This window comes from Nannobrachium achirus (genome assembly GCF_963921795.1).
Source record: "Nannobrachium achirus genome assembly, chromosome: 6".
Classification (NCBI taxonomy): domain Eukaryota; kingdom Metazoa; phylum Chordata; class Actinopteri; order Myctophiformes; family Myctophidae; genus Nannobrachium; species Nannobrachium achirus.
The window spans coordinates 34,187,710-34,198,152 of record NC_137815.1 but is presented as its reverse complement, the minus strand read 5'-3'; positions in this window follow the sequence as shown (position 1 = coordinate 34,198,152).

The window sequence follows — 10,443 nt, the reverse complement described above, 5'->3', positions numbered from 1 at the left end:
CCGACTGCACCTGGCTGTTATCCGTCGGTGCCGGGTTCGCACTGGTCTGTTAAAGCTGAAGCCCAACAACCAGCTTGGCTCAGAGGACACACGTTTAGTGTGGACATACACCCGCTGCGGAAGAGCGTGGTGTATCAGTGGCACCCGCAAACGAGCGGAGACAGATCACAGACAGGTTCGCCTCTCGGCCGACGCTACAATTCAATGTAGGTGGACCAAATGTGCTGATGAGCGCCGCGGATGTCTTCCTTCTCTCCGTCACCATCCACTTGCAGGGCTCTTGAGCGGAGAGTGAAGTTCTGCCAAGTGCCAACTCGTGTCAAGTTACAGGGCTTTTTATTGTGAGTGGGCGGGCTAACTTGAGAGGCCGTCTCAGACCGCCTACTTTTTGGTTTCATCTACGAGATGGCTTCACTCACTCGCAACTTGACTTCTGAAGAAGAGTATTGTCCTCCGGGAATCTGCACTCAATGTTTTGACTCGCCGATACCATCGAGCTCTTCCTCGCGCTCGATGTCCCATCCCCCCCACCCTGACGAGCACTAAAGGCATGTCCATAGTATCTCTGAAATGTTCGGCGAGTTGGACTTTCTGACGTGCACATTTCCAAACTCTTATGTGTTTCAGATGTCGCGAGTGATGTCATTTGGTAGTCGAACCGGACCTTTTGACCTAAAAGTTCGGTTTCAGTTAAAGTATGGACAGGCCTTTAGGCATTACATTTTGTATAACACGGTTCTATTGTGAAAACTCAACAATTCAGAATGCAAGGTGTTGTGAACATGTAGATCGGCTATTATCACAATGTCTGCCTCTAATGTTTGATAATTTGGCCAATGTTTAATTTGTAATTTTAGAGGTAATAAAACGTCCTCAAATTGTCACTTAAGAAATGTCCAGATATCCTCTATACTGTAACAACCCTGCAAGAGATCAGGCCGTAACTCACTCCGCCAAGTGAGCTAGCCTTCTTGGCACTGCGGGTTGCTTCCTCGTCTGCTGAGTGGGAGGCTGGGGTCCGCGTCCCAGTAGGGAGCGAGCTGCCTCACTCAGTCCGCTAAACGTTACATTGGTGTCAGAAGTCGGATCCCGTGGAGCGTGCCCTCACGTGAGGGACTCGGCCGTGGGCAGTGAAGCGTTCTGTGAGGAGTGGGTAGTGTAACGACACTGCAAGAGATCACACCGTGACTCGCTCCGCCAAGTGGCGTTGCGGGTTGCTTCCCTGTCTGCTGAGTGGAGGCTGGGGTTCGCGTCCCAGTAGGGAGCCAGCTGCCTCACTCAGTCCGCTAAATGTTACAATACACTTAAACTTTATGCTGGTTTGTTTACTGTTGAGTGAGGAAAACAATGTTGCACTGACACATCGTGGTGACGGAAGAAGTTATATAGCCTACATGGAACTACAGAGGTCAGAAAACGTTTTGGCACATGGCTCACCATGCATAGCTTGCACAACCACTAAATGCAACTGGTGGTTGAAACAGTATGGAACATGTCCACCTTCTTTAAAGCAGTGCTTGCACATCACCTCATACTCCACATCACTGAAGCACCATAATAACACTGGCTAACTATATTGTCAACACTGTAGCCAGAATCATAAAGATGTTTTAATATGTCAGTGCAGGTGTAGGACTACTCAGCATCAAGTTGATGTAATCACAAGACCAAATGATTTCATTCAACAAACAAACACATGAGACTGATTGTCAGGAGAGTAATAACTTTATTTATTGAGGCAGTCACCGTTAAGACGCGCACGTTCTGGCTTGGATCAGTGGGGATCGCGCTGCGTTCATTCATCATCGTTGTCTTGTGAGCTCCTGCTGGCTTGCCACCGTGTCCACTTGCCTCTCTGTCCACCGTTGAAAAACGCGTCCTAGTCCTAACCCAAACCACTCAACCCTCTCAGGGGTCAGACATCGGCGAACAACATACCGGAGAAAAGTATTTAACTTGCAAGTTAAATACACTAACTCCATTAGGCTGTTGCATAGCGTCGTCTATAAGCAGCACAACGTGGTCACAACCCACGGTATTCATTAATTCTCCAGTATTGCATCCTCCACTTCCAGCCATGGTTGCGTTTTACTTTTAGAGATTCTGCGTTTACTGCTCGGCGTGCTTGCTATCGATCCTGGCTCTGTTGGCTGCCACCGCCTCGCACCACTGTTTCGCCGAACAGATTCAAGGGTGCCAGGTTCGCCTCTCGGTCGATAGTGGCAGCGGTGTCAACAGACACCTCGGTGTTATGGGCCGCGTAGTTGACTGCACGCTACCTGCCTGGTTGTGTAGGCGTGCTTCCAGGTTGCGTTACTGCTCGCTATGGAGCCGACTGCACCTGGCTATTAGCCGTCGGTGCCGGGTTCGCACTGGTCTGTTAAAACTGAAGCCCAACAGACCAGCTTGGCTCAGAGGACACACGTTTAGTGTGGACATACACCCGCTGCGGAAGAGCGTTGTGTATCAGTGGCACCCGCAAACGAGCGGAGACAGATCACAGACAGGTTCGCCTCTCGGCCGACGCTACTATTCAATGTAGGTGGACCAAATGTGCTGATGTGCGCCGCGGATGTCTTCCTTCTCTCTGTCACCATCCACTTGCAGGGCTCTTGAGCGGAGAGTGAAGTTCTGCCAAGTGCCAACTCATGTCAAGTTACGGGGCTTTTTATTGTGAGTGGGCGGGCTAACTTGAGAGGCCGTCTCAGACCGCCTACTTTTTTGTTTCATCTACGAGATGGCTTCACTCACTCGCAACTTGACTTCTGAAGAAGAGTATTGTCCTACCGGAATCTGCACTCAATGTTTTGACTCGCCGATACCATCGAGCTCTTCCTCGCGCTCGATGTCCCATCCCCCCCACCCTGACGAGCACTAAAGGCATGTCCATAGTATCTCTGAAATGTTCGGCGAGTTGGACTTTCTGACGTGCACATTTCCAAACTCTAATGTGTTTCAGATGTCGCGAGTGATGTCATTTGGTAGTCGAACCGGACCTTTTGACCTAAAAGTTCGGTTTCAGTTAAAGTATGGACAGGCCTTTAGAGTTGAGGCATTACATTTTGTATAACACGGTTCTATTGTGAAAACTCAGAATGCAAGGTGTTGTGAACATGTAGATCGGTTGTCACAAATAGATGTATTATCACAATGTCTGCCTCTAATGTTTGATAATTTGGCCAATGTTTAATTTGTCATTTTAGAGGTAATAAAACGTCCTCAAATTGTCACTGTAAACATTTCCAGATATCCTCTATACTGTAACGACCCTGCAAGAGATCAGGCCGTAACTCGCTCCGCCAAGTGAGCTAGCCTTCTTGGCGCTGCGGGTTACTTCCTCGTCTGCTGAGTGGGAGGCTGGGGTTCGCGTCCCAGTAGGGAGCGAGCTGCCTCACTCAGTCCGCTAAACGTTACATTGGTGTCAAAAGTCGGATCCCGTGGAGCGTGCCCTCACGTGAGGGACTCGGCCGTGGGCAGTGAAGCGTTCTGTGAGGAGGGGGTAGTGTAACGTCCTTGCAAGAGATCAGACCGTAACTCACTCCGCCAAGTGGTGCTGCGGGTTGCTTCCTCATCTGCTGAGTGGGGGGCTGGGGTTTGCGTCCCAGTAGGGAGCGAGCTGCCTCACTCAGTCTGCTAAACGTTACAATACACTTAAACTTTATGCTGGTTTGTTGACTGTTGAGTGAGGAAAACAATGTTGCACATTAAGTTAATCTGGGGACCCCCGGCCCTGGGGGTCCCGACCCATAAAGTCTTCAAACCCACAGGTTGAGAACTAGAGAATGAAGTAGATCATTACACATTATATGTATGATAATACATTTGGACACAAACAAAAACATAGTCAGGGCGAGGCCAGACATTCCACTAGGAGTGCAGGGTGAAAGGTCGACCTGGGCCTCCATGGATAAACAAGTGAAGGGAGTCAGGACATCTGGATTTCATCCAGAGTGCGTGCACATGCACACACTCGGCCCCTACTCCCTGCACACACACACACACACACACACACACACCCTGGTACAGCTCTCTCATCCCTATATTTGGTCATGTGTAAGTTAACACACATACCTCATGCACAAACTTAGAAGATGCAGGCATGTGCATAGACACTGGTTATAAAAGCTAGCCCAAATCTCCGTACTTTGTTCTGTTGGAGTCAGCTCTCTGTTGGAGCTGGGGTCTGTGTGGTGATTATTTAAGCCAAAGCTGTATCAACAAATGCATTGTTTAAATCTCTGTACATTTTAGGTCATACAGTATATTTGTGATGATTGTGATTTAGATTCAAGGCAATTGGCAGCCAATATGTTTCAGTGTTGTGAAGGAGGTTTTTTCACTCTCTGGTCTCTTGGTTTTAATGTGGATTTTGAGTTTTGAAGTTTTTATGAACATGGTGACTAGAAAGGGCAGAAGGTCCCTAGAGTACATGGTTCATTGTGATATTGTGTTTCTGATGTTTAACATTTTAGCTCAGAGTTTAAAGACAAACAGAGAGATCCTGCACACTGATGGAAAATGAATGATGCATAGACGTGGGTCTGGCATAGTTTTGTGAATGTAATGTAAATCACCTTACGACTGCTGTATAGCCTTTAATGCCTGTTTGTATGTCGATTATGTTGTTGGTATTGAGTATCATGTTTGACCAACTACCAAGGGTGAGCTCCTATCGTTCGCTCAAGGGGGGAAATGAAGTAGATCATTACACATTATATGTATGATAATACATTTGGACACAAACAAAAACATAGTCAGGGCGAGGCCAGACATTCCACTAGGAGTGCAGGGTGAAAGGTCGACCTGGGCCTCCATGGATAAACAAGTGAAGGGAGTCAGGACATCTGGATTTCATCCAGAGTGCGTGCACATGCACACACTCGGCCCCTACTCCCTGCACACACACACACACACACACACACCCTGGTACAGCTCTCTCATCCCTATATTTGGTCATGTGTAAGTTAACACACATACCTCATGCACAAACTTAGAAGATGCAGGCATGTGCATAGACACTGGTTATAAAAGCTAGCCCAAATCTCCGTACTTTGTTCTGTTGGAGCTGGGGTCTGTTGGAGTCAGCTCTCTGTTGGAGCTGGGGTCTGTTGGAAGCTACATCTGTCTAACCTGTACTCCCCGTCTCTTCAATAAAATCAACTATTGATGGCCAAAGGACTGGACCTTTACATTTGTTTCCGTGGGCACAGAGAGGCCCCAAAACCCCCCACAATATACAACAAGAACTAGTAGGCCTACTGGTCTGCATGGCTTTAGAATTTTCCCTTCTCTGATTGAGCTGCATTACGTTCTGCACAAGCCTATTGTTTTCTCAAAGGTCCTTCTCCCTTAATAGCCTTTCTTTCAGAGAGGCATTGTTCAAGCTGAACATCAATTTATCACTTAGCCATCAATTTCGGCACCAAAGCAAGTTAAAGTGGATAGGCCTTTAGAGTTGAGGCATTACATTTTGTATAACACGGTTCTATTGTGAAAACTCCAGATCTGACATGCTCACAACGACTCAGAATGCAAGGTGTTGTGAACATGTAGATCGGCCATTATCACAATTTCTGCCTCCAATGTTTAATTTGTCATTTTAGAGGTAATAAAACGTCCTCAAATTGTCACTTTAGAAATGTGCAGATAGTCCTACCCTCTATACACTTAAATGTTATGCTGGTTTGTTGAGTGAGGAAAACAATGTTGCACATTCAGTTAATCTGGGGACCCCCCTGGGGGTCCCGACCCACAGGTTGAGAACTACTGGTCTGCATGGCTTTAGAATTTACCATTCTCTGGTTGAGCTGCATGCTCAGCTTTACGTTCTGCACAAGCCTACTGTTTTGTCAAGGGTCCTTCTCCCTTATAGCCTTTCTTTCAGAGAGGTATCGCGTTCAAGCTGAACATCAACTTATCACTTATACTCACTTACACCAAACTCAGTTTTTGCTCTTCTGGCACAGTTCAAATTGAAATGAAATGTTATCCCATAGCATTAGCATAGACCAGAACTGCCGTTCAAAAACAACATTCTTCTGTGGGCTGGAATTAGTGGAATATGTTTCAAACGCCTTGAAGTGAAGATTGCATCCATTTTATCATCCTCACTATTACTATCATCAATGTAAACGTATTGAATACATTCAATGCGTCTCACTAATACTATCATCAATGTAAACGTATTGAATACATTCAATGCTTATTTTCCAATGGTGTGTGTAACGGTATGGCAACTTAAACATTTTCATTCTTCTTTTCAATTGCTCAAGTCAAGTGGCTGTCATAGTTGTTCCCACCTGTAGGTAGCAGTGATGAGTGGTTTGAGCTAGCCTAGCTGGAGCTAGACATCATCCCCACACATGTTAAACCTATGGTTAAACAGATGTGCCGGCACACTTCCCCAGTCCCTAGTGCACACAAACACACGGCAGGGCGCGGGCAGCTGAACAAATCACATCCAATACTTTGGCCGATAACCACCCCTCTGTGAGTGGATCTCAAAACAACGGCGAGGGGGCCTGAACAACAACAACAATAGAGGAATGCACCGACCTGACGGGTTGGCCATCTATCTAGGCTCTTTCAAATGCAGAGAGACCTGATTAGACCTGGTCTTTTGGTTCAAACAAAAGCCCTTCTCTCCTAGCCTAGCTGGAGCTAGACTTCATCGCCAGTTCGCCACACATGTTAAAACAAGGAGGGGATCTATACTGCAGTTACTAGTTGGCTGCATTAGTATAAAGGCTGGCCCCAGGCTAGGTTTGAGCTGCTCCATTTCTTCCCGGGAGTGTTCTGCTCCACTGCCCCGTCTAGATGTTAAGCTGCTATTGTTAGCAACAACTAGCACACAAAACTTTCCTTGCTCAGCTCACCCCATCTGGGTTTTTATATGACACACGGGACACCACGAGCGTCCTCATACACGGTAGGCTATAAAAGCAACTTGCTGTCTGCACGCAACGAGAATGCCTCCACTCAAGAGGATATTCGTTCCGATAACCTGTAGTCTTTTTTTAAAGCAAACTATTGTCATTTCATATAGGCTACAAACGTAGGCTATTTCCTACTAATATTTATACTCCTCTGAAATGGCTTTATTTGTTACATTTGTGGCTTACAGCACCATGGATATTTGCCCGGTTCATGTGTTCTCCCACTGTCCCACACTTGTTGCATTGTGCATTCTTCCTCTCTTGTTTGCATTCTATCAGCCAGGTTTCCGGAGTAGCAGCAATGAGGGTGATTTGAGCGGGAGCGTTTCGCCCCACAGTGTGCTGTCTGCATTCTATCAGACAGGTTTCTGGAGTAGCAGCAATGAGGGTGATTTGAGCTGCTCCATCTTTTCTGCTCCGTTTTTCAGCAGAGGCACAACTTCTGTCTATATTATCAGGTCTCACAGCTCCGGTTGAGCTGGAGGCTGCAGCTCTATTCATGGCTTGCACATGGGATTCACCCACAGTGTGTTGTTTGCATTCTATCAGCCAGGTTTCCGGAGTAGCAGCAATTTGAGCTGCTCCATCTTTTGTGCTCAATTTTTAAAGAGAGGCACAACTTCTCTCTATATTATCATGACGGTTTCACAGCCCCGGTTGAGCTGTAGGCTGGCTCTATTCATGGCTTGCACATGGGATTCACCCAGTGTGTTGTTGGTTCACCCATCTGGGTTAATGTATAACTCTGAGATCGGTGTGAATAGAGTGAAGATCTTAGATGGCCAATACTGACACCATGTTATAGATGATAATAAATAACTTGACACACTTGGACTTCAGTACAATATACACGGGACACCACGAGCGTCCTCATACACGGTATAAAAGCAACAATGCTGCTGTCTGCACGCAACGAGAATGCCTCCACTCAAGAGGATATTCGTTCCGATAACCTGTAGTCTTTTTTTCAGCAAATTGTCATTTCATATAGGCTACAAACGTATTTCCTACTAATATTTATACACCTCTGAAATGGCTTTATTTGTTACATTTGTGGCATACAGCACCATGGACATTGGCCCAGTTCATGTGTTCTCCCACTGTCCCACACTTGTTGCATTGTGCATTCTATCAGCCAGGTTTCCGGAGTAGCAGCAATGATTTGAGCGGGAGCGTTTTGCCCCACAGTGTGCTGTTTGCATTCTATCAGCCAGGTTTCTGGAGTAGCAGCAATGAGGGTGATTTGAGCTGCTCCATCTTTTCTGCTCCGTTTTTTCAGCAGAGGCACAACTTCTGTCTATATTATCAGGTCTCACAGCTGGTGCACAGCTCCGGTTGAGCTGGAGGCTGAAGCTCTATTCATGGCTTGCACATGGGATTCACCCACAGTGTGTTGTTTGCATTCTATCAGCCAGGTTTCCGGAGTAGCAGCAATTTGGGTGCTCAATTTTTAAAGAGAGGCACAACTTCTCTCTATATTATCATGTCGGTCTCACAGCTCCGGTTGAGCTCTAGGCTGGAGCTCTATTCATGGCTTGCACATGGGATAGCGTTTCGCCCCACAGTGTGCTGTTTGCATTCTATCAGCCAGGTTTGGAGTAGCAGCAATGAGGGTGATTTGAGCTGCTCCATCTTTTCTGCTCAATTTTTTCAGAGAGGCACAACTTCTCTCAATATTATCATGTCGGTCTCACACCATTTTTTTCTCTTCTGCCATACTTCGCAGTCCGTCTCGGACTCCCTGATCCACTCCGCAGCTTCCCTCCTTCAGTTCAAATCACTTTGTCTTTTTAGCAAAATGTTCATACCGGTATAAGTTTCCTACTACTGTTTATTCACCCCTAAGTAAAATAAATAATCACATACATTACGGTAATTTTCTCCCCTAATGCTGGTCTTATTTACACCATCACATTAAAATCAATAACACACACAGACCAAATTATTTTATTAAACAGAGAAATAAATGAGACGAGGAGTGTAATAACTTTATTGAGGCAGCAGAAGCCATTAAGACGGGGGACGCAGGCACTCTCGCCTGGATCCGCGGCGATCGCGTCGCGATCATCGTTCTCTTCTTGTCTTGTTGTCTCGCGCTCTACCACCGCGCCTGCTTGCCTCTCCGCCTGTCAACTTACCCGCCGAGCGGATACGGGTGCCGGGTTCACCTGGCTCTCGGCCGATATGTTGTGGCAGCGGCACCTTTCCAGGGCTCGGCATACACACAGACCGGGTAGTCGACTGTACGCTACCAGTCTGGTTGTGGAGGAGATCCCCCAACGACAACCAGACGAGCGTTTGTCTCCTCAGCTTCGTGCTCTTGATGAGCTGATGTCCTCCTGTCCTCTTGATCGTGAGCTTGCTTCCTCTTCTCCTGCGCCCGTCTTCTTGTCCTCTTCATGAGCTGGTGTCCTCTTCTGCTGCTCCAGTCTTCTTACAAGTGAGAGCCAAGCCGTGCCATTTATAATTGTGTCCAAGTGGGCGGGCCAGTCCAGACCGTCTACGACCGCCTTTCTCTCTCTCTCTGTCTCTCTGTGTGTGTGTGTGTGTGTGTTTATGTGTGTGTGTGTGTGTGTGTGTCTCTCTCTCTCTCTCTCTCTCTCTCTCTCTCTCTCTCTCTCTCTCTCTCTCTCTCTCTCTCTGTCTCTCTCTCTCTCTCTCTCTCTCTCTCATTGTGTTCAAGTGGGCGGGTTGCCTTCTCTCTCTCTCTCTAGCTCTCTCTCTACTCTTAATTTAAATTATGCATTTTTTGTAGGCACACAAACTGCATTTATCGGGATATGTTCATCTAGAACAGTGGTTCTCACCAGTGGGAGAACGTTGAGAACCACTGATCACTATATCACTTAAGTAATTTGTGCTTATTAAACATGGCTCTTTTATTGCTTCAGTCATCAAATACATTTCTGTATGCCTAATTTTAGCTTATTAATGGATCCTATTAGGCCCCCAAAGCCTGATAAAAGTATCAAACTCCCAAAATCCACCTCTGCTCTGTAAAAGAAATTCAAACACAGTTTGGAATGAGTGCATGGTGGATTTGAGCAGTTCATTTCATTAAAGTTATACCTGTGTGTGAGAGAGACGAATGTGTGTGTGTGTGTGTGTGTGTGTGTGTGTGTGTGTGTGTGTGTGTGTGTGTGTGTGTGTGTGTGTGTGTGTGTGCGTGCGTGCGTGCGTGCGTGCGTGCGTGCGTGCGTGTGTGCGTGTTTGTGTGTGTGTGTGTGTGTGTTCAGTAGTGTTTGTTATAGGCCTACCCTGTGTGTGTGTGTGTGTGTGTGTGTGTGTGTGTGTGTGTGTGTGTGTGTGTGTGTGTGTGTGTGTGAGACGAATGTGTGTGTGAAGCTGTTCAGCTGAGTAGGGGTTCTCAAAATGCCTTATGGCGACCCCATCAACCCCGATATTTTTTGGTGGGTGCTGTTGTAGCATGAGGCTGGGTGGATGCGGCCATGCGGGCTAGAAAATACCAAATAAAAAATAACATAGAAGCAGAGTAAAACAAACCTCC